The 23,368-nt window shown below is 52.4% G+C and overlaps 29 non-coding genes across 29 annotated transcripts; 18 read left to right on the forward strand and 11 right to left on the reverse strand.

Moving 5' to 3' along the window:
* Positions 1-1,077: 1,077 nt before the first annotated feature.
* Positions 1,078-1,160, reverse strand: TRNAL-UAA (transfer RNA leucine (anticodon UAA)). Its single transcript has one exon. It is a non-coding gene; the product is annotated as a tRNA-Leu (tRNA).
* A 243-nt stretch (positions 1,161-1,403) lies between these two features.
* TRNAE-UUC (transfer RNA glutamic acid (anticodon UUC)) lies at positions 1,404-1,475 on the forward strand. The gene has a single exon. It is a non-coding gene; the product is annotated as a tRNA-Glu (tRNA).
* A 618-nt stretch (positions 1,476-2,093) lies between these two features.
* Positions 2,094-2,165, forward strand: TRNAE-CUC (transfer RNA glutamic acid (anticodon CUC)). Its single transcript has one exon. It is a non-coding gene; the product is annotated as a tRNA-Glu (tRNA).
* A 1,082-nt stretch (positions 2,166-3,247) lies between these two features.
* On the reverse strand, positions 3,248-3,330 carry TRNAL-UAA (transfer RNA leucine (anticodon UAA)). Its single transcript has one exon. It is a non-coding gene; the product is annotated as a tRNA-Leu (tRNA).
* A 243-nt stretch (positions 3,331-3,573) lies between these two features.
* TRNAE-CUC (transfer RNA glutamic acid (anticodon CUC)) lies at positions 3,574-3,645 on the forward strand. The gene has a single exon. It is a non-coding gene; the product is annotated as a tRNA-Glu (tRNA).
* Positions 3,646-4,727: 1,082 nt separating this feature from the next.
* On the reverse strand, positions 4,728-4,810 carry TRNAL-UAA (transfer RNA leucine (anticodon UAA)). The gene has a single exon. It is a non-coding gene; the product is annotated as a tRNA-Leu (tRNA).
* Positions 4,811-5,743: 933 nt separating this feature from the next.
* TRNAE-CUC (transfer RNA glutamic acid (anticodon CUC)) lies at positions 5,744-5,815 on the forward strand. The gene has a single exon. It is a non-coding gene; the product is annotated as a tRNA-Glu (tRNA).
* Positions 5,816-6,897: 1,082 nt separating this feature from the next.
* On the reverse strand, positions 6,898-6,980 carry TRNAL-UAA (transfer RNA leucine (anticodon UAA)). Its single transcript has one exon. It is a non-coding gene; the product is annotated as a tRNA-Leu (tRNA).
* A 243-nt stretch (positions 6,981-7,223) lies between these two features.
* Positions 7,224-7,295, forward strand: TRNAE-UUC (transfer RNA glutamic acid (anticodon UUC)). The gene has a single exon. It is a non-coding gene; the product is annotated as a tRNA-Glu (tRNA).
* Positions 7,296-7,913: 618 nt separating this feature from the next.
* On the forward strand, positions 7,914-7,985 carry TRNAE-CUC (transfer RNA glutamic acid (anticodon CUC)). Its single transcript has one exon. It is a non-coding gene; the product is annotated as a tRNA-Glu (tRNA).
* A 1,081-nt stretch (positions 7,986-9,066) lies between these two features.
* On the reverse strand, positions 9,067-9,149 carry TRNAL-UAA (transfer RNA leucine (anticodon UAA)). The gene has a single exon. It is a non-coding gene; the product is annotated as a tRNA-Leu (tRNA).
* A 243-nt stretch (positions 9,150-9,392) lies between these two features.
* Positions 9,393-9,464, forward strand: TRNAE-UUC (transfer RNA glutamic acid (anticodon UUC)). Its single transcript has one exon. It is a non-coding gene; the product is annotated as a tRNA-Glu (tRNA).
* A 618-nt stretch (positions 9,465-10,082) lies between these two features.
* TRNAE-CUC (transfer RNA glutamic acid (anticodon CUC)) lies at positions 10,083-10,154 on the forward strand. Its single transcript has one exon. It is a non-coding gene; the product is annotated as a tRNA-Glu (tRNA).
* Positions 10,155-11,235: 1,081 nt separating this feature from the next.
* Positions 11,236-11,318, reverse strand: TRNAL-UAA (transfer RNA leucine (anticodon UAA)). Its single transcript has one exon. It is a non-coding gene; the product is annotated as a tRNA-Leu (tRNA).
* Positions 11,319-11,561: 243 nt separating this feature from the next.
* Positions 11,562-11,633, forward strand: TRNAE-CUC (transfer RNA glutamic acid (anticodon CUC)). Its single transcript has one exon. It is a non-coding gene; the product is annotated as a tRNA-Glu (tRNA).
* Positions 11,634-12,715: 1,082 nt separating this feature from the next.
* TRNAL-UAA (transfer RNA leucine (anticodon UAA)) lies at positions 12,716-12,798 on the reverse strand. The gene has a single exon. It is a non-coding gene; the product is annotated as a tRNA-Leu (tRNA).
* Positions 12,799-13,731: 933 nt separating this feature from the next.
* Positions 13,732-13,803, forward strand: TRNAE-CUC (transfer RNA glutamic acid (anticodon CUC)). The gene has a single exon. It is a non-coding gene; the product is annotated as a tRNA-Glu (tRNA).
* Positions 13,804-14,885: 1,082 nt separating this feature from the next.
* On the reverse strand, positions 14,886-14,968 carry TRNAL-UAA (transfer RNA leucine (anticodon UAA)). Its single transcript has one exon. It is a non-coding gene; the product is annotated as a tRNA-Leu (tRNA).
* Positions 14,969-15,211: 243 nt separating this feature from the next.
* TRNAE-UUC (transfer RNA glutamic acid (anticodon UUC)) lies at positions 15,212-15,283 on the forward strand. Its single transcript has one exon. It is a non-coding gene; the product is annotated as a tRNA-Glu (tRNA).
* Positions 15,284-15,901: 618 nt separating this feature from the next.
* On the forward strand, positions 15,902-15,973 carry TRNAE-CUC (transfer RNA glutamic acid (anticodon CUC)). Its single transcript has one exon. It is a non-coding gene; the product is annotated as a tRNA-Glu (tRNA).
* Positions 15,974-17,054: 1,081 nt separating this feature from the next.
* TRNAL-UAA (transfer RNA leucine (anticodon UAA)) lies at positions 17,055-17,137 on the reverse strand. Its single transcript has one exon. It is a non-coding gene; the product is annotated as a tRNA-Leu (tRNA).
* A 243-nt stretch (positions 17,138-17,380) lies between these two features.
* TRNAE-UUC (transfer RNA glutamic acid (anticodon UUC)) lies at positions 17,381-17,452 on the forward strand. The gene has a single exon. It is a non-coding gene; the product is annotated as a tRNA-Glu (tRNA).
* A 618-nt stretch (positions 17,453-18,070) lies between these two features.
* TRNAE-CUC (transfer RNA glutamic acid (anticodon CUC)) lies at positions 18,071-18,142 on the forward strand. Its single transcript has one exon. It is a non-coding gene; the product is annotated as a tRNA-Glu (tRNA).
* A 1,093-nt stretch (positions 18,143-19,235) lies between these two features.
* Positions 19,236-19,318, reverse strand: TRNAL-UAA (transfer RNA leucine (anticodon UAA)). Its single transcript has one exon. It is a non-coding gene; the product is annotated as a tRNA-Leu (tRNA).
* Positions 19,319-19,561: 243 nt separating this feature from the next.
* Positions 19,562-19,633, forward strand: TRNAE-UUC (transfer RNA glutamic acid (anticodon UUC)). Its single transcript has one exon. It is a non-coding gene; the product is annotated as a tRNA-Glu (tRNA).
* Positions 19,634-20,251: 618 nt separating this feature from the next.
* Positions 20,252-20,323, forward strand: TRNAE-CUC (transfer RNA glutamic acid (anticodon CUC)). Its single transcript has one exon. It is a non-coding gene; the product is annotated as a tRNA-Glu (tRNA).
* Positions 20,324-21,405: 1,082 nt separating this feature from the next.
* Positions 21,406-21,488, reverse strand: TRNAL-UAA (transfer RNA leucine (anticodon UAA)). The gene has a single exon. It is a non-coding gene; the product is annotated as a tRNA-Leu (tRNA).
* Positions 21,489-21,731: 243 nt separating this feature from the next.
* Positions 21,732-21,803, forward strand: TRNAE-UUC (transfer RNA glutamic acid (anticodon UUC)). Its single transcript has one exon. It is a non-coding gene; the product is annotated as a tRNA-Glu (tRNA).
* Positions 21,804-22,421: 618 nt separating this feature from the next.
* On the forward strand, positions 22,422-22,493 carry TRNAE-CUC (transfer RNA glutamic acid (anticodon CUC)). The gene has a single exon. It is a non-coding gene; the product is annotated as a tRNA-Glu (tRNA).
* Positions 22,494-23,368: the final 875 nt, after the last annotated feature.

Below are 23,368 nucleotides of genomic sequence, written 5' to 3' on the forward strand. Positions count from 1 at the left end.
CCTCTTCTGACCTTGAAAGCTTTTCCTTCTCGTAGGTCAGGGCGTCTCAAAATGAAGTTGCTTTTCTGACTCACAATTTGCCTAGCATGACGCAGTATCGCTCAAAATATGATTTTCGCAAGGTTCCTTTAGAGCTGCTTCCCATGGTGGGAGGCAAGGCTCTTGAGCAAGTGAGATCCTGTATTCCGAGGCGCGCTTCCTTTTGTAGGCTTCTGACCCCATGGCCTGTGGCAGGTAGTCCTCCTTTGACTGGGCCGCAGGCTTTGTCTCCAAATGGCGTCCTGGACCCACTGCAACCCACCTGTTTGCTAAAACGGAAGTCTGCCTCTGGGTAAGAAAAAGCTGAGCTGCACGTACGGAAAGCGGCAGAGGCCAGAGGCGGGGAGGGTGTGGCAAGGGCTGCCTGATTTGCATAGTGACCTGTTGCATCTTGGGAATGTACAGGCTTTGGAGCTTAACAGGTACTGCAGGTGTCTGCCTGGCCTGAGAGATGCCTGTCTGGTGCTCCCCTCAGGACACACAGGCCTTCCATTCGAGCATGGAGGGTGAGGGACATGGGTCACCCTCATATACAGGGGTGTGGGCATGGGCAGGATAGGTTGTGGGGGACCCGTCAGGGCATTGCCCGTTCGGAAGGCGAGAGGAGGCGGGGCAGGAAACTCTGCTCAATTTCTTTCCCAGAGGCCTGTGGAGAACCCTTTGCACGTTTGAGCCAGCCGGGCCTGCATCAGCAGATCCTGCTCCACTGGGAAGGGAGAGCCTGTAGGCGTAAATCAAAAAAAGGGGAGAAATCTGCAAATTCTAGCGGCAGACCCATGTTGCCCAGGAAGCAATCAGTTTCTCCTACTCCCTATAGTGGAAAAAGACATAGGAGGTGTATTTCTCTAGGCAGGGGCTCTGTGTAGATGGCACTTCATTGCTCTGGGAAGCATCCATGCTGGTGGAAGAGTAGCAGCAGACTCCACACCTGAGGCTTGAATGGGGACCGTTGGGGAGGGGCAGTGGGAGGCCGAGGAGGGCGGAGGAAAATGCTTTTCAAAAGCATCTGCACGTTCCTACAAACCTGCTGAAAACCCATACCAGGAATGGGGCTCGAGCCCATGCGGACAAACGTCCATTGGATCTTAAGTCCAACGCCTTAACCACTCGGCCACCCTGGTGAGACCCAAGGATTTACTTTCTTCAACTCCCTTTTTATGCTTGCTGCTGTAGCACCAGCTGTCCAGCAAGAGGTGATTGCAGAGTTAAAAGGCTTTTGCAGGAGGTTAAAAGTAATTGCTTATAACAAACACACTGTGTGACACCTAACTTTCTCCCACTCGGACTTTACCGTTAATTTTTATATTGGAGTTAGCTTAGTCACAATAAGGGGGTGAGCAAGGCAGGCACACTAGAGCATCTACTCCCTGGTGGTCTAGTGGCTAGGATTCGGCGCTTTCACCGCCGTGGCCCGGGTTCGATTCCCGGTCAGGGAAGATCCCTCTAAAGCATAGATTGCTTAATTTGTCTGTGTATCTTTTTTAAAAGAAGGTCTTTAAAAAGGCACCCCTCCCAATAGATGAAAGCGGAGGAATGGGGCTTGTTCTCCTGTGCCCCAGGTTGCTTTGCCCCCATTGACCTAAGCCACCTTTGTGCGCACGCAGTCTCCCACCCAGTCAGGTGCTCTATGTTGGCGTGAAGTGCAGTACCAGCTCAACAGAAAGGTAAATTGCTGGAAAACCCTGCTGTGATGCATACATCTACTTTGGAGCACTCTTCTCCTTTGCACTCTTGAATGGCTTAAGCGCAATGTATTCTTCCAGCAAGCTGAATAACGAGATAGGTGAGAGAAGGTGTACCAGCTGTCTGTGCGCCATCAGCAGCCACTAGGTGTCCCTCTTGGGTTTTCCCGGGGATCCTGATTGTGCAGGAATTCATTGGTTCAGTAGCAAGGGGGAGAGGATGGCCTGTGCCTGGAAGTGACAGGCAGTCTGGTGGCATCATGAGGATTAAGTTCCGATTCATATTTGCTGTAGAATAAAATATGTTTTCAGCCCCCATGAGCTTTGTCACTCGGAGAGCAGTGTATGAACTTTTGCTGCACGGCTCTGGGCTCCCTGGTGGTCTAGTGGTTAGGATTCGGCGCTCTCACCGCCGCGGCCCGGGTTTGATTCCCGGTCAGGGAAAAGTCCCTCTTCTGACCTTGAAAGCTTTTCCTTCCCGTAGGTCAGGGCTTCTCAAAATAAAGTTGCTTTTCTGACTCACAATTTGCCTAGCATGACGCAGTATCGCTCAAAATATGATTTTCGCAAGGTTCCTTTAGAGCTGCTTCCCATGGTGGGAGGCAAGGCTCTTGAGCAAGTGAGATCCTGTATTCCGAGGCGCGCTTCCTTTTGTAGGCTTCTGACCCCATGGCCTGTGGCAGGTAGTCCTCCTTTGACTGGGCCGCAGGCTTTGTCTCCAAATGGCGTCCTGGACCCACTGCAACCCACCTGTTTGCTAAAACGGAAGTCTGCCTCTGGGTAAGAAAAAGCTGAGCTGCACGTACGGAAAGCGGCAGAGGCCAGAGGCGGGGAGGGTGTGGCAAGGGCTGCCTGATTTGCATAGTGACCTGTTGCATCTTGGGAATGTACAGGCTTTGGAGCTTAACAGGTACTGCAGGTGTCTGCCTGGCCTGAGAGATGCCTGTCTGGTGCTCCCCTCAGGACACACAGGCCTTCCATTCGAGCATGGAGGGTGAGGGACATGGGTCACCCTCATATACAGGGGTGTGGGCATGGGCAGGATAGGTTGTGGGGGACCCGTCAGGGCATTGCCCGTTCGGAAGGCGAGAGGAGGCGGGGCAGGAAACTCTGCTCAATTTCTTTCCCAGAGGCCTGTGGAGAACCCCTTGCACGTTTGAGCCAGCCGGGCCTGCATCAGCAGATCCTACTCCACTGGGAAGGGAGAGCCTGTAGGCGTAAATCAAAAAAAGGGGAGAAATCTGCAAATTCTAGCGGCAGACCCATGTTGCCCAGGAAGCAATCAGTTTCTCCTACTCCCTATAGTGGAAAAAGACATAGGAGGTGTATTTCTCTAGGCAGGGGCTCTGTGTAGATGGCACTTCATTGCTCTGGGAAGCATCCATGCTGGTGGAAGAGTAGCAGCAGACTCCACACCTGAGGCTTGAATGGGGACCGTTGGGGAGGGGCAGTGGGAGGCCGAGGAGGGCGGAGGAAAATGCTTTTCAAAAGCATCTGCACGTTCCTACAAACCTGCTGAAAACCCATACCAGGAATGGGGCTCGAGCCCATGCGGACAAACGTCCATTGGATCTTAAGTCCAACGCCTTAACCACTCGGCCACCCTGGTGAGACCCAAGGATTTACTTTCTTCAACTCCCTTTTTATGCTTGCTGCTGTAGCACCAGCTGTCCAGCAAGAGGTGATTGCAGAGTTAAAAGGCTTTTGCAGGAGGTTAAAAGTAATTGCTTATAACAAACACACTGTGTGACACCTAACTTTCTCCCACTCGGACTTTACCGTTAATTTTTATATTGGAGTTAGCTTAGTCACAATAAGGGGGTGAGCAAGGCAGGCACACTAGAGCATCTACTCCCTGGTGGTCTAGTGGCTAGGATTCGGCGCTCTCACCGCCGTGGCCCGGGTTCGATTCCCGGTCAGGGAAAAGTCCCTCTTCTGACCTTGAAAGCTTTTCCTTCCCGTAGGTCAGGGCGTCTCAAAATGAAGTTGCTTTTCTGACTCACAATTTGCCTAGCATGACGCAGTATCGCTCAAAATATGATTTTCGCAAGGTTCCTTTAGAGCTGCTTCCCATGGTGGGAGGTAAGGCTCTTGAGCAAGTGAGATACTGTATTCCGAGGCGCGCTTCCTTTTGTAGGCTTCTGACCCCATGGCCTGTGGCAGGTAGTCCTCCTTTGACTGGGCCGCAGGCTTTGTCTCCAAATGGCGTCCTGGACCCACTGCAACCCACCTGTTTGCTAAAACGGAAGTCTGCCTCTGGGTAAGAAAAAGCTGAGCTGCACGTACGGAAAGCGGCAGAGGCCAGAGGCGGGGAGGGTGTGGCAAGGGCTGCCTGATTTGCATAGTGACCTGTTGCATCTTGGGAATGTACAGGCTTTGGAGCTTAACAGGTACTGCAGGTGTCTGCCTGGCCTGAGAGATGCCTGTCTGGTGCTCCCCTCAGGACACACAGGCCTTCCATTCGAGCATGGAGGGTGAGGGACATGGGTCACCCTCATATACAGGGGTGTGGGCATGGGAAGGATAGGTTGTGGGGGACCCGTCAGGGCATTGCCCGTTCGGAAGGCGAGAGGAGGCGGGGCAGGAAACTCTGCTCAATTTCTTTCCCAGAGGCCTGTGGAGAACCCTTTGCACGTTTGAGCCAGCCGGGCCTGCATCAGCAGATCCTGCTCCACTGGGAAGGGAGAGCCTGTAGGCGTAAATCAAAAAAAGGGGAGAAATCTGCAAATTCTAGTGGCAGACCCATGTTGCCCAGGAAGCAATCAGTTTCTCCTGCTCCCTATAGTGGAAAAAGACATAGGAGGTGTATTTCTCTAGGCAGGGGCTCTGTGTAGATGGCACTTCATTGCTCTGGGAAGCATCCATGCTGGTAGAAGAGTAGCAGCAGACTCCACACCTGAGGCTTGAATGGGGACCGTTGGGGAGGGGCAGTGGGAGGCCGAGGAGGGCGGAGGAAAATGCTTTTCAAAAGCATCTGCACGTTCCTACAAACCTGCTGAAAACCCATACCAGGAATGGGGCTCGAACCCATGCGGACAAACGTCCATTGGATCTTAAGTCCAACGCCTTAACCACTCGGCCACCCTGGTGAGACCCAAGGATTTACTTTCTTCAACTACCTTTTTATGCTTGCTGCTGTAGCACCAGCTGTCCAGCAAGAGGTGATTGCAGAGTTAAAAGGCTTTTGCAGGAGGTTAAAAGTAATTGCTTATAACAAACACACTGTGTGACACCTAACTTTCTCCCACTCGGACTTTACCGTTAATTTTTATATTGGAGTTAGCTTAGTCACAATAAGGGGGTGAGCAAGGCAGGCACACTAGAGCATCTACTCCCTGGTGGGCTAGTGGCTTGGATTCGGCGCTTTCACCGCCGCGGCCCGGGTTCGATTCCCGGTCAGGGAAGATCCCTCTAAAGCATAGATTGCTTAATTTGTCTGTGTATCTTTTTTAAAAGAAGGTCTTTAAAAAGGCACCCCTCCCAATAGATGAAAGCGGAGGAATGGGGCTTGTTCTCCTGTGCCCCAGGTTGCTTTGCCCCCATTGACCTAAGCCACCTTTGTGCGCACGCAGTCCCCCACCCAGTCAGGTGCTCTATGTTGGCGTGAAGTGCAGTACCAGCTCAACAGAAAGGTAAATTGCTGGAAAACCCTGCTGTGATGCATACATCTACTTTGGAGCACTCTTCTCCTTTGCACTCTTGAATGGCTTAAGCGCAATGTATTCTTCCAGCAAGCTGAATAACGAGATAGGTGAGAGAAGGTGTACCAGCTGTCTGTGCGCCATCAGCAGCCACTAGGTGTCCCTCTTGGGTTTTCCCGGGGATCCTGATTGTGCAGGAATTCATCGGTTCAGTAGCAAGGGGGAGAGGATGGCCTGTGCCTGGAAGTGACAGGCAGTCTGGTGGCATCATGAGGATTAAGTTCCGATTCATATTTGCTGTAGAATAAAATATGTTTTCAGCCCCCATGAGCTTTGTCACTCGGAGAGCAGTGTATGAACTTTTGCTGCACGGCTCTGGGCTCCCTGGTGGTCTAGTGGTTAGGATTCGGCGCTCTCACCGCCGCGGCCCGGGTTCGATTCCCGGTCAGGGAAAAGTCCCTCTTCTGACCTTGAAAGCTTTTCCTTCCCGTAGGTCAGGGCTTCTCAAAATGAAGTTGCTTTTCTGACTCACAATTTGCCTAGCATGACGCAGTATCGCTCAAAATATGATTTTCGCAAGGTTCCTTTAGAGCTGCTTCCCATGGTGGGAGGCAAGGCTCTTGAGCAAGTGAGATCCTGTATTCCGAGGCGCGCTTCCTTTTGTAGGCTTCTGACCCCATGGCCTGTGGCAGGTAGTCCTCCTTTGACTGGGCCGCAGGCTTTGTCTCCAAATGGCGTCCTGGACCCACTGCAACCCACCTGTTTGCTAAAACGGAAGTCTGCCTCTGGGTAAGAAAAAGCTGAGCTGCACGTACGGAAAGCGGCAGAGGCCAGAGGCGGGGAGGGTGTGGCAAGGGCTGCCTGATTTGCATAGGGACCTGTTGCATCTTGGGAATGTACAGGCTTTGGAGCTTAACAGGTACTGCAGGTGTCTGCCTGGCCTGAGAGATGCCTGTCTGGTGCTCCCCTCAGGACACACAGGCCTTCCATTCGAGCATGGAGGGTGAGGGACATGGGTCACCCTCATATACAGGGGTGTGGGCATGGGCAGGATAGGTTGTGGGGGACCCGTCAGGGCATTGCCCGTTCGGAAGGCGAGAGGAGGCGGGGCAGGAAACTCTGCTCAATTTCTTTCCCAGAGGCCTGTGGAGAACCCTTTGCACGTTTGAGCCAGCCGGGCCTGCATCAGCAGATCCTGCTCCACTGGGAAGGGAGAGCCTGTAGGCGTAAATCAAAAAAAGGGGAGAAATCTGCAAATTCTAGTGGCAGACCCATGTTGCCCAGGAAGCAATCAGTTTCTCCTGCTCCCTATAGTGGAAAAAGACATAGGAGGTGTATTTCTCTAGGCAGGGGCTCTGTGTAGATGGCACTTCATTGCTCTGGGAAGCATCCATGCTGGTAGAAGAGTAGCAGCAGACTCCACACCTGAGGCTTGAATGTGGACCGTTGGGGAGGGGCAGTGGGAGGCCGAGGAGGGCGGAGGAAAATGCTTTTCAAAAGCATCTGCACGTTCCTACAAACCTGCTGAAAACCCATACCAGGAATGGGGCTCGAACCCATGCGGACAAACGTCCATTGGATCTTAAGTCCAACGCCTTAACCACTCGGCCACCCTGGTGAGACCCAAGGATTTACTTTCTTCAACTACCTTTTTATGCTTGCTGCTGTAGCACCAGCTGTCCAGCAAGAGGTGATTGCAGAGTTAAAAGGCTTTTGCAGGAGGTTAAAAGTAATTGCTTATAACAAACACACTGTGTGACACCTAACTTTCTCCCACTCGGACTTTACCGTTAATTTTTATATTGGAGTTAGCTTAGTCACAATAAGGGGGTGAGCAAGGCAGGCACACTAGAGCATCTACTCCCTGGTGGTCTAGTGGCTAGGATTCGGCGCTTTCACCGCCGCGGCCCGGGTTCGATTCCCGGTCAGGGAAGATCCCTCTAAAGCATAGATTGCTTAATTTGTCTGTGTATCTTTTTTAAAAGAAGGTCTTTAAAAAGGCACCCCTCCCAATAGATGAAAACGGAGGAATGGGGCTTGTTCTCCTGTGCCCCAGGTTGCTTTGCCCCCATTGACCTAAGCCACCTTTGTGCGCACGCAGTCCCCCACCCAGTCAGGTGCTCTATGTTGGCGTGAAGTGCAGTACCAGCTCAACAGAAAGGTAAATTGCTGGAAAACCCTGCTGTGATGCATACATCTACTTTGGAGCACTCTTCTCCTTTGCACTCTTGAATGGCTTAAGCGCAATGTATTCTTCCAGCAAGCTGAATAACGAGATAGGTGAGAGAAGGTGCACCAGCTGTCTGTGCGCCATCAGCAGCCACTAGGTGTCCCTCTTGGGTTTTCCCGGGGATCCTGATTGTGCAGGAATTCATCGGTTCAGTAGCAAGGGGGAGAGGATGGCCTGTGCCTGGAAGTGACAGGCAGTCTGGTGGCATCATGAGGATTAAGTTCCGATTCATATTTGCTGTAGAATAAAATATGTTTTCAGCCCCCATGAGCTTTGTCACTCGGAGAGCAGTGTATGAACTTTTGCTGCACGGCTCTGGGCTTCCTGGTGGTCTAGTGGTTAGGATTCGGCGCTCTCACCGCCGCGGCCCGGGTTCGATTCCCGGTCAGGGAAAAGTCCCTCTTCTGACCTTGAAAGCTTTTCCTTCCCGTAGGTCAGGGCTTCTCAAACGAAGTTGCTTTTCTGACTCACAATTTGCCTAGCATGACGCAGTATCGCTCAAAATATGATTTTCGCAAGGTTCCTTTAGAGCTGCTTCCCATGGTGGGAGGCAAGGCTCTTGAGCAAGTGAGATCCTGTATTCCGAGGCGCGCTTCCTTTTGTAGGCTTCTGACCCCATGGCCTGTGGCAGGTAGTCCTCCTTTGACTGGGCCGCAGGCTTTGTCTCCAAATGGCGTCCTGGACCCACTGCAACCCACCTGTTTGCTAAAACGGAAGTCTGCCTCTGGGTAAGAAAAAGCTGAGCTGCACGTACGGAAAGCGGCAGAGGCCAGAGGCGGGGAGGGTGTGGCAAGGGCTGCCTGATTTGCATAGTGACCTGTTGCATCTTGGGAATGTACAGGCTTTGGAGCTTAACAGGTACTGCAGGTGTCTGCCTGGCCTGAGAGATGCCTGTCTGGTGCTCCCCTCAGGACACACAGGCCTTCCATTCGAGCATGGAGGGTGAGGGACATGGGTCACCCTCATATACAGGGGTGTGGGCATGGGCAGGATAGGTTGTGGGGGACCCGTCAGGGCATTGCCCGTTCGGAAGGCGAGAGGAGGCGGGGCAGGAAACTCTGCTCAATTTCTTTCCCAGAGGCCTGTGGAGAACCCTTTGCACGTTTGAGCCAGCCGGGCCTGCATCAGCAGATCCTGCTCCACTGGGAAGGGAGAGCCTGTAGGCGTAAATCAAAAAAAGGGGAGAAATCTGCAAATTCTAGTGGCAGACCCATGTTGCCCAGGAAGCAATCAGTTTCTCCTGCTCCCTATAGTGGAAAAAGACATAGGAGGTGTATTTCTCTAGGCAGGGGCTCTGTGTAGATGGCACTTCATTGCTCTGGGAAGCATCCATGCTGGTAGAAGAGTAGCAGCAGACTCCACACCTGAGGCTTGAATGTGGACCGTTGGGGAGGGGCAGTGGGAGGCCGAGGAGGGCGGAGGAAAATGCTTTTCAAAAGCATCTGCACGTTCCTACAAACCTGCTGAAAACCCATACCAGGAATGGGGCTCGAACCCATGCGGACAAACGTCCATTGGATCTTAAGTCCAACGCCTTAACCACTCGGCCACCCTGGTGAGACCCAAGGATTTACTTTCTTCAACTACCTTTTTATGCTTGCTGCTGTAGCACCAGCTGTCCAGCAAGAGGTGATTGCAGAGTTAAAAGGCTTTTGCAGGAGGTTAAAAGTAATTGCTTATAACAAACACACTGTGTGACACCTAACTTTCTCCCACTCGGACTTTACCGTTAATTTTTATATTGGAGTTAGCTTAGTCACAATAAGGGGGTGAGCAAGGCAGGCACACTAGAGCATCTACTCCCTGGTGGTCTAGTGGCTAGGATTCGGCGCTTTCACCGCCGCGGCCCGGGTTCGATTCCCGGTCAGGGAAGATCCCTCTAAAGCATAGATTGCTTAATTTGTCTGTGTATCTTTTTTAAAAGAAGGTCTTTAAAAAGGCACCCCTCCCAATAGATGAAAACGGAGGAATGGGGCTTGTTCTCCTGTGCCCCAGGTTGCTTTGCCCCCATTGACCTAAGCCACCTTTGTGCGCACGCAGTCCCCCACCCAGTCAGGTGCTCTATGTTGGCGTGAAGTGCAGTACCAGCTCAACAGAAAGGTAAATTGCTGGAAAACCCTGCTGTGATGCATACATCTACTTTGGAGCACTCTTCTCCTTTGCACTCTTGAATGGCTTAAGCGCAATGTATTCTTCCAGCAAGCTGAATAACGAGATAGGTGAGAGAAGGTGCACCAGCTGTCTGTGCGCCATCAGCAGCCACTAGGTGTCCCTCTTGGGTTTTCCCGGGGATCCTGATTGTGCAGGAATTCATCGGTTCAGTAGCAAGGGGGAGAGGATGGCCTGTGCCTGGAAGTGACAGGCAGTCTGGTGGCATCATGAGGATTAAGTTCCGATTCATATTTGCTGTAGAATAAAATATGTTTTCAGCCCCCATGAGCTTTGTCACTCGGAGAGCAGTGTATGAACTTTTGCTGCACGGCTCTGGGCTTCCTGGTGGTCTAGTGGTTAGGATTCGGCGCTCTCACCGCCGCGGCCCGGGTTCGATTCCCGGTCAGGGAAAAGTCCCTCTTCTGACCTTGAAAGCTTTTCCTTCCCGTAGGTCAGGGCTTCTCAAACGAAGTTGCTTTTCTGACTCACAATTTGCCTAGCATGACGCAGTATCGCTCAAAATATGATTTTCGCAAGGTTCCTTTAGAGCTGCTTCCCATGGTGGGAGGCAAGGCTCTTGAGCAAGTGAGATCCTGTATTCCGAGGCGCGCTTCCTTTTGTAGGCTTCTGACCCCATGGCCTGTGGCAGGTAGTCCTCCTTTGACTGGGCCGCAGGCTTTGTCTCCAAATGGCGTCCTGGACCCACTGCAACCCACCTGTTTGCTAAAACGGAAGTCTGCCTCTGGGTAAGAAAAAGCTGAGCTGCACGTACGGAAAGCGGCAGAGGCCAGAGGCGGGGAGGGTGTGGCAAGGGCTGCCTGATTTGCATAGTGACCTGTTGCATCTTGGGAATGTACAGGCTTTGGAGCTTAACAGGTACTGCAGGTGTCTGCCTGGCCTGAGAGATGCCTGTCTGGTGCTCCCCTCAGGACACACAGGCCTTCCATTCGAGCATGGAGGGTGAGGGACATGGGTCACCCTCATATACAGGGGTGTGGGCATGGGCAGGATAGGTTGTGGGGGACCCGTCAGGGCATTGCCCGTTCGGAAGGCGAGAGGAGGCGGGGCAGGAAACTCTGCTCAATTTCTTTCCCAGAGGCCTGTGGAGAACCCCTTGCACGTTTGAGCCAGCCGGGCCTGCATCAGCAGATCCTACTCCACTGGGAAGGGAGAGCCTGTAGGCGTAAATCAAAAAAAGGGGAGAAATCTGCAAATTCTAGCGGCAGACCCATGTTGCCCAGGAAGCAATCAGTTTCTCCTACTCCCTATAGTGGAAAAAGACATAGGAGGTGTATTTCTCTAGGCAGGGGCTCTGTGTAGATGGCACTTCATTGCTCTGGGAAGCATCCATGCTGGTGGAAGAGTAGCAGCAGACTCCACACCTGAGGCTTGAATGGGGACCGTTGGGGAGGGGCAGTGGGAGGCCGAGGAGGGCGGAGGAAAATGCTTTTCAAAAGCATCTGCACGTTCCTACAAACCTGCTGAAAACCCATACCAGGAATGGGGCTCGAGCCCATGCGGACAAACGTCCATTGGATCTTAAGTCCAACGCCTTAACCACTCGGCCACCCTGGTGAGACCCAAGGATTTACTTTCTTCAACTCCCTTTTTATGCTTGCTGCTGTAGCACCAGCTGTCCAGCAAGAGGTGATTGCAGAGTTAAAAGGCTTTTGCAGGAGGTTAAAAGTAATTGCTTATAACAAACACACTGTGTGACACCTAACTTTCTCCCACTCGGACTTTACCGTTAATTTTTATATTGGAGTTAGCTTAGTCACAATAAGGGGGTGAGCAAGGCAGGCACACTAGAGCATCTACTCCCTGGTGGTCTAGTGGCTAGGATTCGGCGCTCTCACCGCCGTGGCCCGGGTTCGATTCCCGGTCAGGGAAAAGTCCCTCTTCTGACCTTGAAAGCTTTTCCTTCCCGTAGGTCAGGGCGTCTCAAAATGAAGTTGCTTTTCTGACTCACAATTTGCCTAGCATGACGCAGTATCGCTCAAAATATGATTTTCGCAAGGTTCCTTTAGAGCTGCTTCCCATGGTGGGAGGTAAGGCTCTTGAGCAAGTGAGATACTGTATTCCGAGGCGCGCTTCCTTTTGTAGGCTTCTGACCCCATGGCCTGTGGCAGGTAGTCCTCCTTTGACTGGGCCGCAGGCTTTGTCTCCAAATGGCGTCCTGGACCCACTGCAACCCACCTGTTTGCTAAAACGGAAGTCTGCCTCTGGGTAAGAAAAAGCTGAGCTGCACGTACGGAAAGCGGCAGAGGCCAGAGGCGGGGAGGGTGTGGCAAGGGCTGCCTGATTTGCATAGTGACCTGTTGCATCTTGGGAATGTACAGGCTTTGGAGCTTAACAGGTACTGCAGGTGTCTGCCTGGCCTGAGAGATGCCTGTCTGGTGCTCCCCTCAGGACACACAGGCCTTCCATTCGAGCATGGAGGGTGAGGGACATGGGTCACCCTCATATACAGGGGTGTGGGCATGGGCAGGATAGGTTGTGGGGGACCCGTCAGGGCATTGCCCGTTCGGAAGGCGAGAGGAGGCGGGGCAGGAAACTCTGCTCAATTTCTTTCCCAGAGGCCTGTGGAGAACCCTTTGCACGTTTGAGCCAGCCGGGCCTGCATCAGCAGATCCTGCTCCACTGGGAAGGGAGAGCCTGTAGGCGTAAATCAAAAAAAGGGGAGAAATCTGCAAATTCTAGTGGCAGACCCATGTTGCCCAGGAAGCAATCAGTTTCTCCTGCTCCCTATAGTGGAAAAAGACATAGGAGGTGTATTTCTCTAGGCAGGGGCTCTGTGTAGATGGCACTTCATTGCTCTGGGAAGCATCCATGCTGGTAGAAGAGTAGCAGCAGACTCCACACCTGAGGCTTGAATGGGGACCGTTGGGGAGGGGCAGTGGGAGGCCGAGGAGGGCGGAGGAAAATGCTTTTCAAAAGCATCTGCACGTTCCTACAAACCTGCTGAAAACCCATACCAGGAATGGGGCTCGAACCCATGCGGACAAACGTCCATTGGATCTTAAGTCCAACGCCTTAACCACTCGGCCACCCTGGTGAGACCCAAGGATTTACTTTCTTCAACTACCTTTTTATGCTTGCTGCTGTAGCACCAGCTGTCCAGCAAGAGGTGATTGCAGAGTTAAAAGGCTTTTGCAGGAGGTTAAAAGTAATTGCTTATAACAAACACACTGTGTGACACCTAACTTTCTCCCACTCGGACTTTACCGTTAATTTTTATATTGGAGTTAGCTTAGTCACAATAAGGGGGTGAGCAAGGCAGGCACACTAGAGCATCTACTCCCTGGTGGGCTAGTGGCTTGGATTCGGCGCTTTCACCGCCGCGGCCTGGGTTCGATTCCCGGTCAGGGAAGATCCCTCTAAAGCATAGATTGCTTAATTTGTCTGTGTATCTTTTTTAAAAGAAGGTCTTTAAAAAGGCACCCCTCCCAATAGATGAAAGCGGAGGAATGGGGCTTGTTCTCCTGTGCCCCAGGTTGCTTTGCCCCCATTGACCTAAGCCACCTTTGTGCGCACGCAGTCCCCCACCCAGTCAGGTGCTCTATGTTGGCGTGAAGTGCAGTACCAGCTCAACAGAAAGGTAAATTGCTGGAAAACCCTGCTGTGATGCATACATCTACTTTGGAGCACTCTTCTCCTTTGCACTCTTGAATGGCTTAAGCGCAATGTATTCTTCCAGCAAGCTGAATAACGAGATAGGTGAGAGAAGGTGTACCAGCTGTCTGTGCGCCATCAGCAGCCACTAGGTGTCCCTCTTGGGTTTTCCCGGGGATCCTGATTGTGCAGGAATTCATCGGTTCAGTAGCAAGGGGGAGAGGATGGCCTGTGCCTGGAAGTGACAGGCAGTCTGGTGGCATCATGAGGATTAAGTTCCGATTCATATTTGCTGTAGAATAAAATATGTTTTCAGCCCCCATGAGCTTTGTCACTCGGAGAGCAGTGTATGAACTTTTGCTGCACGGCTCTGGGCTCCCTGGTGGTCTAGTGGTTAGGATTCGGCGCTCTCACCGCCGCGGCCCGGGTTCGATTCCCGGTCAGGGAAAAGTCCCTCTTCTGACCTTGAAAGCTTTTCCTTCCCGTAGGTCAGGGCTTCTCAAAATGAAGTTGCTTTTCTGACTCACAATTTGCCTAGCATGACGCAGTATCGCTCAAAATATGATTTTCGCAAGGTTCCTTTAGAGCTGCTTCCCATGGTGGGAGGCAAGGCTCTTGAGCAAGTGAGATCCTGTATTCCGAGGCGCGCTTCCTTTTGTAGGCTTCTGACCCCATGGCCTGTGGCAGGTAGTCCTCCTTTGACTGGGCCGCAGGCTTTGTCTCCAAATGGCGTCCTGGACCCACTGCAACCCACCTGTTTGCTAAAACGGAAGTCTGCCTCTGGGTAAGAAAAAGCTGAGCTGCACGTACGGAAAGCGGCAGAGGCCAGAGGCGGGGAGGGTGTGGCAAGGGCTGCCTGATTTGCATAGGGACCTGTTGCATCTTGGGAATGTACAGGCTTTGGAGCTTAACAGGTACTGCAGGTGTCTGCCTGGCCTGAGAGATGCCTGTCTGGTGCTCCCCTCAGGACACACAGGCCTTCCATTCGAGCATGGAGGGTGAGGGACATGGGTCACCCTCATATACAGGGGTGTGGGCATGGGCAGGATAGGTTGTGGGGGACCCGTCAGGGCATTGCCCGTTCGGAAGGCGAGAGGAGGCGGGGCAGGAAACTCTGCTCAATTTCTTTCCCAGAGGCCTGTGGAGAACCCTTTGCACGTTTGAGCCAGCCGGGCCTGCATCAGCAGATCCTGCTCCACTGGGAAGGGAGAGCCTGTAGGCGTAAATCAAAAAAAGGGGAGAAATCTGCAAATTCTAGTGGCAGACCCATGTTGCCCAGGAAGCAATCAGTTTCTCCTGCTCCCTATAGTGGAAAAAGACATAGGAGGTGTATTTCTCTAGGCAGGGGCTCTGTGTAGATGGCACTTCATTGCTCTGGGAAGCATCCATGCTGGTAGAAGAGTAGCAGCAGACTCCACACCTGAGGCTTGAATGTGGACCGTTGGGGAGGGGCAGTGGGAGGCCGAGGAGGGCGGAGGAAAATGCTTTTCAAAAGCATCTGCACGTTCCTACAAACCTGCTGAAAACCCATACCAGGAATGGGGCTCGAACCCATGCGGACAAACGTCCATTGGATCTTAAGTCCAACGCCTTAACCACTCGGCCACCCTGGTGAGACCCAAGGATTTACTTTCTTCAACTACCTTTTTATGCTTGCTGCTGTAGCACCAGCTGTCCAGCAAGAGGTGATTGCAGAGTTAAAAGGCTTTTGCAGGAGGTTAAAAGTAATTGCTTATAACAAACACACTGTGTGACACCTAACTTTCTCCCACTCGGACTTTACCGTTAATTTTTATATTGGAGTTAGCTTAGTCACAATAAGGGGGTGAGCAAGGCAGGCACACTAGAGCATCTACTCCCTGGTGGTCTAGTGGCTAGGATTCGGCGCTTTCACCGCCGCGGCCTGGGTTCGATTCCCGGTCAGGGAAGATCCCTCTAAAGCATAGATTGCTTAATTTGTCTGTGTATCTTTTTTAAAAGAAGGTCTTTAAAAAGGCACCCCTCCCAATAGATGAAAACGGAGGAATGGGGCTTGTTCTCCTGTGCCCCAGGTTGCTTTGCCCCCATTGACCTAAGCCACCTTTGTGCGCACGCAGTCCCCCACCCAGTCAGGTGCTCTATGTTGGCGTGAAGTGCAGTACCAGCTCAACAGAAAGGTAAATTGCTGGAAAACCCTGCTGTGATGCATACATCTACTTTGGAGCACTCTTCTCCTTTGCACTCTTGAATGGCTTAAGCGCAATGTATTCTTCCAGCAAGCTGAATAACGAGATAGGTGAGAGAAGGTGCACCAGCTGTCTGTGCGCCATCAGCAGCCACTAGGTGTCCCTCTTGGGTTTTCCCGGGGATCCTGATTGTGCAGGAATTCATCGGTTCAGTAGCAAGGGGGAGAGGATGGCCTGTGCCTGGAAGTGACAGGCAGTCTGGTGGCATCATGAGGATTAAGTTCCGATTCATATTTGCTGTAGAATAAAATATGTTTTCAGCCCCCATGAGCTTTGTCACTCGGAGAGCAGTGTATGAACTTTTGCTGCACGGCTCTGGGCTTCCTGGTGGTCTAGTGGTTAGGATTCGGCGCTCTCACCGCCGCGGCCCGGGTTCGATTCCCGGTCAGGGAAAAGTCCCTCTTCTGACCTTGAAAGCTTTTCCTTCCCGTAGGTCAGGGCTTCTCAAACGAAGTTGCTTTTCTGACTCACAATTTGCCTAGCATGACGCAGTATCGCTCAAAATATGATTTTCGCAAGGTTCCTTTAGAGCTGCTTCCCATGGTGGGAGGCAAGGCTCTTGAGCAAGTGAGATCCTGTATTCCGAGGCGCGCTTCCTTTTGTAGGCTTCTGACCCCATGGCCTGTGGCAGGTAGTCCTCCTTTGACTGGGCCGCAGGCTTTGTCTCCAAATGGCGTCCTGGACCCACTGCAACCCACCTGTTTGCTAAAACGGAAGTCTGCCTCTGGGTAAGAAAAAGCTGAGCTGCACGTACGGAAAGCGGCAGAGGCCAGAGGCGGGGAGGGTGTGGCAAGGGCTGCCTGATTTGCATAGTGACCTGTTGCATCTTGGGAATGTACAGGCTTTGGAGCTTAACAGGTACTGCAGGTGTCTGCCTGGCCTGAGAGATGCCTGTCTGGTGCTCCCCTCAGGACACACAGGCCTTCCATTCGAGCATGGAGGGTGAGGGACATGGGTCACCCTCATATACAGGGGTGTGGGCATGGGCAGGATAGGTTGTGGGGGACCCGTCAGGGCATTGCCCGTTCGGAAGGCGAGAGGAGGCGGGGCAGGAAACTCTGCTCAATTTCTTTCCCAGAGGCCTGTGGAGAACCCTTTGCACGTTTGAGCCAGCCGGGCCTGCATCAGCAGATCCTGCTCCACTGGGAAGGGAGAGCCTGTAGGCGTAAATCAAAAAAAGGGGAGAAATCTGCAAATTCTAGTGGCAGACCCATGTTGCCCAGGAAGCAATCAGTTTCTCCTGCTCCCTATAGTGGAAAAAGACATAGGAGGTGTATTTCTCTAGGCAGGGGCTCTGTGTAGATGGCACTTCATTGCTCTGGGAAGCATCCATGCTGGTAGAAGAGTAGCAGCAGACTCCACACCTGAGGCTTGAATGTGGACCGTTGGGGAGGGGCAGTGGGAGGCCGAGGAGGGCGGAGGAAAATGCTTTTCAAAAGCATCTGCACGTTCCTACAAACCTGCTGAAAACCCATACCAGGAATGGGGCTCGAACCCATGCGGACAAACGTCCATTGGATCTTAAGTCCAACGCCTTAACCACTCGGCCACCCTGGTGAGACCCAAGGATTTACTTTCTTCAACTACCTTTTTATGCTTGCTGCTGTAGCACCAGCTGTCCAGCAAGAGGTGATTGCAGAGTTAAAAGGCTTTTGCAGGAGGTTAAAAGTAATTGCTTATAACAAACACACTGTGTGACACCTAACTTTCTCCCACTCGGACTTTACCGTTAATTTTTATATTGGAGTTAGCTTAGTCACAATAAGGGGGTGAGCAAGGCAGGCACACTAGAGCATCTACTCCCTGGTGGTCTAGTGGCTAGGATTCGGCGCTTTCACCGCCGCGGCCCGGGTTCGATTCCCGGTCAGGGAAGATCCCTCTAAAGCATAGATTGCTTAATTTGTCTGTGTATCTTTTTTAAAAGAAGGTCTTTAAAAAGGCACCCCTCCCAATAGATGAAAACGGAGGAATGGGGCTTGTTCTCCTGTGCCCCAGGTTGCTTTGCCCCCATTGACCTAAGCCACCTTTGTGCGCACGCAGTCCCCCACCCAGTCAGGTGCTCTATGTTGGCGTGAAGTGCAGTACCAGCTCAACAGAAAGGTAAATTGCTGGAAAACCCTGCTGTGATGCATACATCTACTTTGGAGCACTCTTCTCCTTTGCACTCTTGAATGGCTTAAGCGCAATGTATTCTTCCAGCAAGCTGAATAACGAGATAGGTGAGAGAAGGTGCACCAGCTGTCTGTGCGCCATCAGCAGCCACTAGGTGTCCCTCTTGGGTTTTCCCGGGGATCCTGATTGTGCAGGAATTCATCGGTTCAGTAGCAAGGGGGAGAGGATGGCCTGTGCCTGGAAGTGACAGGCAGTCTGGTGGCATCATGAGGATTAAGTTCCGATTCATATTTGCTGTAGAATAAAATATGTTTTCAGCCCCCATGAGCTTTGTCACTCGGAGAGCAGTGTATGAACTTTTGCTGCACGGCTCTGGGCTTCCTGGTGGTCTAGTGGTTAGGATTCGGCGCTCTCACCGCCGCGGCCCGGGTTCGATTCCCGGTCAGGGAAAAGTCCCTCTTCTGACCTTGAAAGCTTTTCCTTCCCGTAGGTCAGGGCTTCTCAAACGAAGTTGCTTTTCTGACTCACAATTTGCCTAGCATGACGCAGTATCGCTCAAAATATGATTTTCGCAAGGTTCCTTTAGAGCTGCTTCCCATGGTGGGAGGCAAGGCTCTTGAGCAAGTGAGATCCTGTATTCCGAGGCGCGCTTCCTTTTGTAGGCTTCTGACCCCATGGCCTGTGGCAGGTAGTCCTCCTTTGACTGGGCCGCAGGCTTTGTCTCCAAATGGCGTCCTGGACCCACTGCAACCCACCTGTTTGCTAAAACGGAAGTCTGCCTCTGGGTAAGAAAAAGCTGAGCTGCACGTACGGAAAGCGGCAGAGGCCAGAGGCGGGGAGGGTGTGGCAAGGGCTGCCTGATTTGCATAGTGACCTGTTGCATCTTGGGAATGTACAGGCTTTGGAGCTTAACAGGTACTGCAGGTGTCTGCCTGGCCTGAGAGATGCCTGTCTGGTGCTCCCCTCAGGACACACAGGCCTTCCATTCGAGCATGGAGGGTGAGGGACATGGGTCACCCTCATATACAGGGGTGTGGGCATGGGCAGGATAGGTTGTGGGGGACCCGTCAGGGCATTGCCCGTTTGGAAGCCCGTTCGGAAGGCGAGAGGAGGCGGGGCAGGAAACTCTGCTCAATTTCTTTCCCAGAGGCCTGTGGAGAACCCTTTGCACGTTTGAGCCAGCCGGGCCTGCATCAGCAGATCCTGCTCCACTGGGAAGGGAGAGCCTGTAGGCGTAAATCAAAAAAAGGGGAGAAATCTGCAAATTCTAGTGGCAGACCCATGTTGCCCAGGAAGCAATCAGTTTCTCCTGCTCCCTATAGTGGAAAAAGACATAGGAGGTGTATTTCTCTAGGCAGGGGCTCTGTGTAGATGGCACTTCATTGCTCTGGGAAGCATCCATGCTGGTAGAAGAGTAGCAGCAGACTCCACACCTGAGGCTTGAATGGGGACCGTTGGGGAGGGGCAGTGGGAGGCCGAGGAGGGCGGAGGAAAATGCTTTTCAAAAGCATCTGCACGTTCCTACAAACCTGCTGAAAACCCATACCAGGAATGGGGCTCAAACCCATGCGGACAAACGTCCATTGGATCTTAAGTCCAACGCCTTAACCACTCGGCCACCCTGGTGAGACCCAAGGATTTACTTTCTTCAACTCCCTTTTTATGCTTGCTGCTGTAGCACCAGCTGTCCAGCAAGAGGTGATTGCAGAGTTAAAAGTCTTTTGCAGGAGGTTAAAAGTAATTGCTTATAACAAACACACTGTGTGACACCTAACTTTCTCCCACTCGGACTTTACCGTTAATTTTTATATTGGAGTTAGCTTAGTCACAATAAGGGGGTGAGCAAGGCAGGCACACTAGCGCATCTACTCCCTGGTGGTCTAGTGGCTAGGATTCGGCGCTTTCACCGCCGCGGCCCGGGTTCGATTCCCGGTCAGGGAAGATCCCTCTAAAGCATAGATTGCTTAATTTGTCTGTGTATCTTTTTTAAAAGAAGGTCTTTAAAAAGGCACCCCTCCCAATAGATGAAAGCGGAGGAATGGGGCTTGTTCTCCTGTGCCCCAGGTTGCTTTGCCCCCATTGACCTAAGCCACCTTTGTGCGCACGCAGTCCCCCACCCAGTCAGGTGCTCTATGTTGGCGTGAAGTGCAGTACCAGCTCAACAGAAAGGTAAATTGCTGGAAAACCCTGCTGTGATGCATACATCTACTTTGGAGCACTCTTCTCCTTTGCACTCTTGAATCGCTTAAGCGCAATGTATTCTTCCAGCAAGCTGAATAACGAGATAGGTGAGAGAAGGTGTACCAGCTGTCTGTGCGCCATCAGCAGCCACTAGGTGTCCCTCTTGTGTTTTCCCGGGGATCCTGATTGTGCAGGAATTCATCGGTTCAGTAGCAAGGGGGAGAGGATGGCCTGTGCCTGGAAGTGACAGGCAGTCTGGTGGCATCATGAGGATTAAGTTCCGATTCATATTTGCTGTAGAATAAAATATGTTTTCAGCCCCCATGAGCTTTGTCACTCGGAGAGCAGTGTATGAACTTTTGCTGCACGGCTCTGGGCTCCCTGGTGGTCTAGTGGTTAGGATTCAGCGCTCTCACCGCCGTGGCCCGGGTTCGATTCCCGGTCAGGGAAAAGTCCCTCTTCTGACCTTGAAAGCTTTTCCTTCCCGTAGGTCAGGGCGTCTCAAAATGAAGTTGCTTTTCTGACTCACAATTTGCCTAGCATGACGCAGTATCGCTCAAAATATGATTTTCGCAAGGTTCCTTTAGAGCTGCTTCCCATGGTGGGAGGCAAGGCTCTTGAGCAAGTGAGATCCTGTATTCCGAGGCGCGCTTCCTTTTGTAGGCTTCTGACCCCATGGCCTGTGGCAGGTAGTCCTCCTTTGACTGGGCCGCAGGCTTTGTCTCCAAATGGCGTCCTGGACCCACTGCAACCCACCTGTTTGCTAAAACGGAAGTCTGCCTCTGGGTAAGAAAAAGCTGAGCTGCACGTACGGAAAGCGGCAGAGGCCAGAGGCGGGGAGGGTGTGGCAAGGGCTGCCTGATTTGCATAGTGACCTGTTGCATCGTGGGAATGTACAGGCTTTGGAGCTTAACAGGTACTGCAGGTGTCTGCCTGGCCTGAGAGATGCCTGTCTGGTGCTCCCCTCAGGACACACAGGCCTTCCATTCGAGCATGGAGGGTGAGGGACATGGGTCACCCTCATATACAGGGGTGTGGGCATGGGCAGGATAGGTTGTGGGGGACCCGTCAGGGCATTGCCCGTTCGGAAGGCGAGAGGAGGCGGGGCAGGAAACTCTGCTCAATTTCTTTCCCAGAGGCCTGTGGAGAACCCTTTGCACGTTTGAGCCAGCCGGGCCTGCATCAGCAGATCCTGCTCCACTGGGAAGGGAGAGCCTGTAGGCGTAAATCAAAAAAAGGGGAGAAATCTGCAAATTCTAGTGGCAGACCCATGTTGCCCAGGAAGCAATCAGTTTCTCCTGCTCCCTATAGTGGAAAAAGACATAGGAGGTGTATTTCTCTAGGCAGGGGCTCTGTGTAGATGGCACTTCATTGCTCTGGGAAGCATCCATGCTGGTAGAAGAGTAGCAGCAGACTCCACACCTGAGGCTTGAATGGGGACCGTTGGGGAGGGGCAGTGGGAGGCCGAGGAGGGCGGAGGAAAATGCTTTTCAAAAGCATCTGCACGTTCCTACAAACCTGCTGAAAACCCATACCAGGAATGGGGCTCGAACCCATGCGGACAAACGTCCATTGGATCTTAAGTCCAACGCCTTAACCACTCGGCCACCCTGGTGAGACCCAAGGATTTACTTTCTTCAACTACCTTTTTATGCTTGCTGCTGTAGCACCAGCTGTCCAGCAAGAGGTGATTGCAGAGTTAAAAGGCTTTTGCAGGAGGTTAAAAGTAATTGCTTATAACAAACACACTGTGTGACACCTAACTTTCTCCCACTCGGACTTTACCGTTAATTTTTATATTGGAGTTAGCTTAGTCACAATAAGGGGGTGAGCAAGGCAGGCACACTAGAGCATCTACTCCCTGGTGGTCTAGTGGCTAGGATTCGGCGCTTTCACCGCCGCGGCCCGGGTTCGATTCCCGGTCAGGGCAGATCCCTCTAAAGCATAGATTGCTTAATTTGTCTGTGTATCTTTTTTAAAAGAAGGTCTTTAAAAAGGCACCCCTCCCAATAGATGAAAGCGGAGGAATGGGGCTTGTTCTCCTGTGCCCCAGGTTGCTTTGCCCCCATTGACCTAAGCCACCTTTGTGCGCACGCAGTCCCCCACCCAGTCAGGTGCTCTATGTTGGCGTGAAGTGCAGTACCAGCTCAACAGAAAGGTAAATTGCTGGAAAACCCTGCTGTGATGCATACATCTACTTTGGAGCACTCTTCTCCTTTGCACTCTTGAATGGCTTAAGCGCAATGTATTCTTCCAGCAAGCTGAATAACGAGATAGGTGAGAGAAGGTGTACCAGCTGTCTGTGCGCCATCAGCAGCCACTAGGTGTCCCTCTTGGGTTTTCCCGGGGATCCTGATTGTGCAGGAATTCATCGGTTCAGTAGCAAGGGGGAGAGGATGGCCTGTGCCTGGAAGTGACAGGCAGTCTGGTGGCATCATGAGGATTAAGTTCCGATTCATATTTGCTGTAGAATAAAATATGTTTTCAGCCCCCATGAGCTTTGTCACTCGGAGAGCAGTGTATGAACTTTTGCTGCATGGCTCTGGGCTCCCTGGTGGTCTAGTGGTTAGGATTCGGCGCTCTCACCGCCGCGGCCCGGGTTCGATTCCCGGTCAGGGAAAAGTCCCTCTTCTGACCTTGAAAGCTTTTCCTTCCCGTAGGTCAGGGCTTCTCAAAATGAAGTTGCTTTTCTGACTCACAATTTGCCTAGCATGACGCAGTATCGCTCAAAATATGATTTTCGCAAGGTTCCTTTAGAGCTGCTTCCCATGGTGGGAGGCAAGGCTCTTGAGCAAGTGAGATCCTGTATTCCGAGGCGCGCTTCCTTTTGTAGGCTTCTGACCCCATGGCCTGTGGCAGGTAGTCCTCCTTTGACTGGGCCGCAGGCTTTGTCTCCAAATGGCGTCCTGGACCCACTGCAACCCACCTGTTTGCTAAAACGGAAGTCTGCCTCTGGGTAAGAAAAAGCTGAGCTGCACGTACGGAAAGCGGCAGAGGCCAGAGGCGGGGAGGGTGTGGCAAGGGCTGCCTGATTTGCATAGTGACCTGTTGCATCTTGGGAATGTACAGGCTTTGGAGCTTAACAGGTACTGCAGGTGTCTGCCTGGCCTGAGAGATGCCTGTCTGGTGCTCCCCTCAGGACACACAGGCCTTCCATTCGAGCATGGAGGGTGAGGGACATGGGTCACCCTCATATACAGGGGTGTGGGCATGGGCAGGATAGGTTGTGGGGGACCCGTCAGGGCATTGCCCGTTTGGAAGCCCGTTCGGAAGGCGAGAGGAGGCGGGGCAGGAAACTCTGCTCAATTTCTTTCCCAGAGGCCTGTGGAGAACCCTTTGCACGTTTGAGCCAGCCGGGCCTGCATCAGCAGATCCTGCTCCACTGGGAAGGGAGAGCCTGTAGACGTAAATTAAAAAAAAGGGGAGAAATCTGCAAATTCTAGTGGCAGACCCATGTTGCCCAGGAAGCAATCAGTTTCTCCTGCTCCCTATAGT

The sequence above is a fragment of the Lissotriton vulgaris genome, chromosome 4_1, assembly GCF_964263255.1.
Source record: "Lissotriton vulgaris chromosome 4_1, aLisVul1.2, whole genome shotgun sequence".
Taxonomy (NCBI): Eukaryota; Metazoa; Chordata; class Amphibia; order Caudata; family Salamandridae; genus Lissotriton; species Lissotriton vulgaris.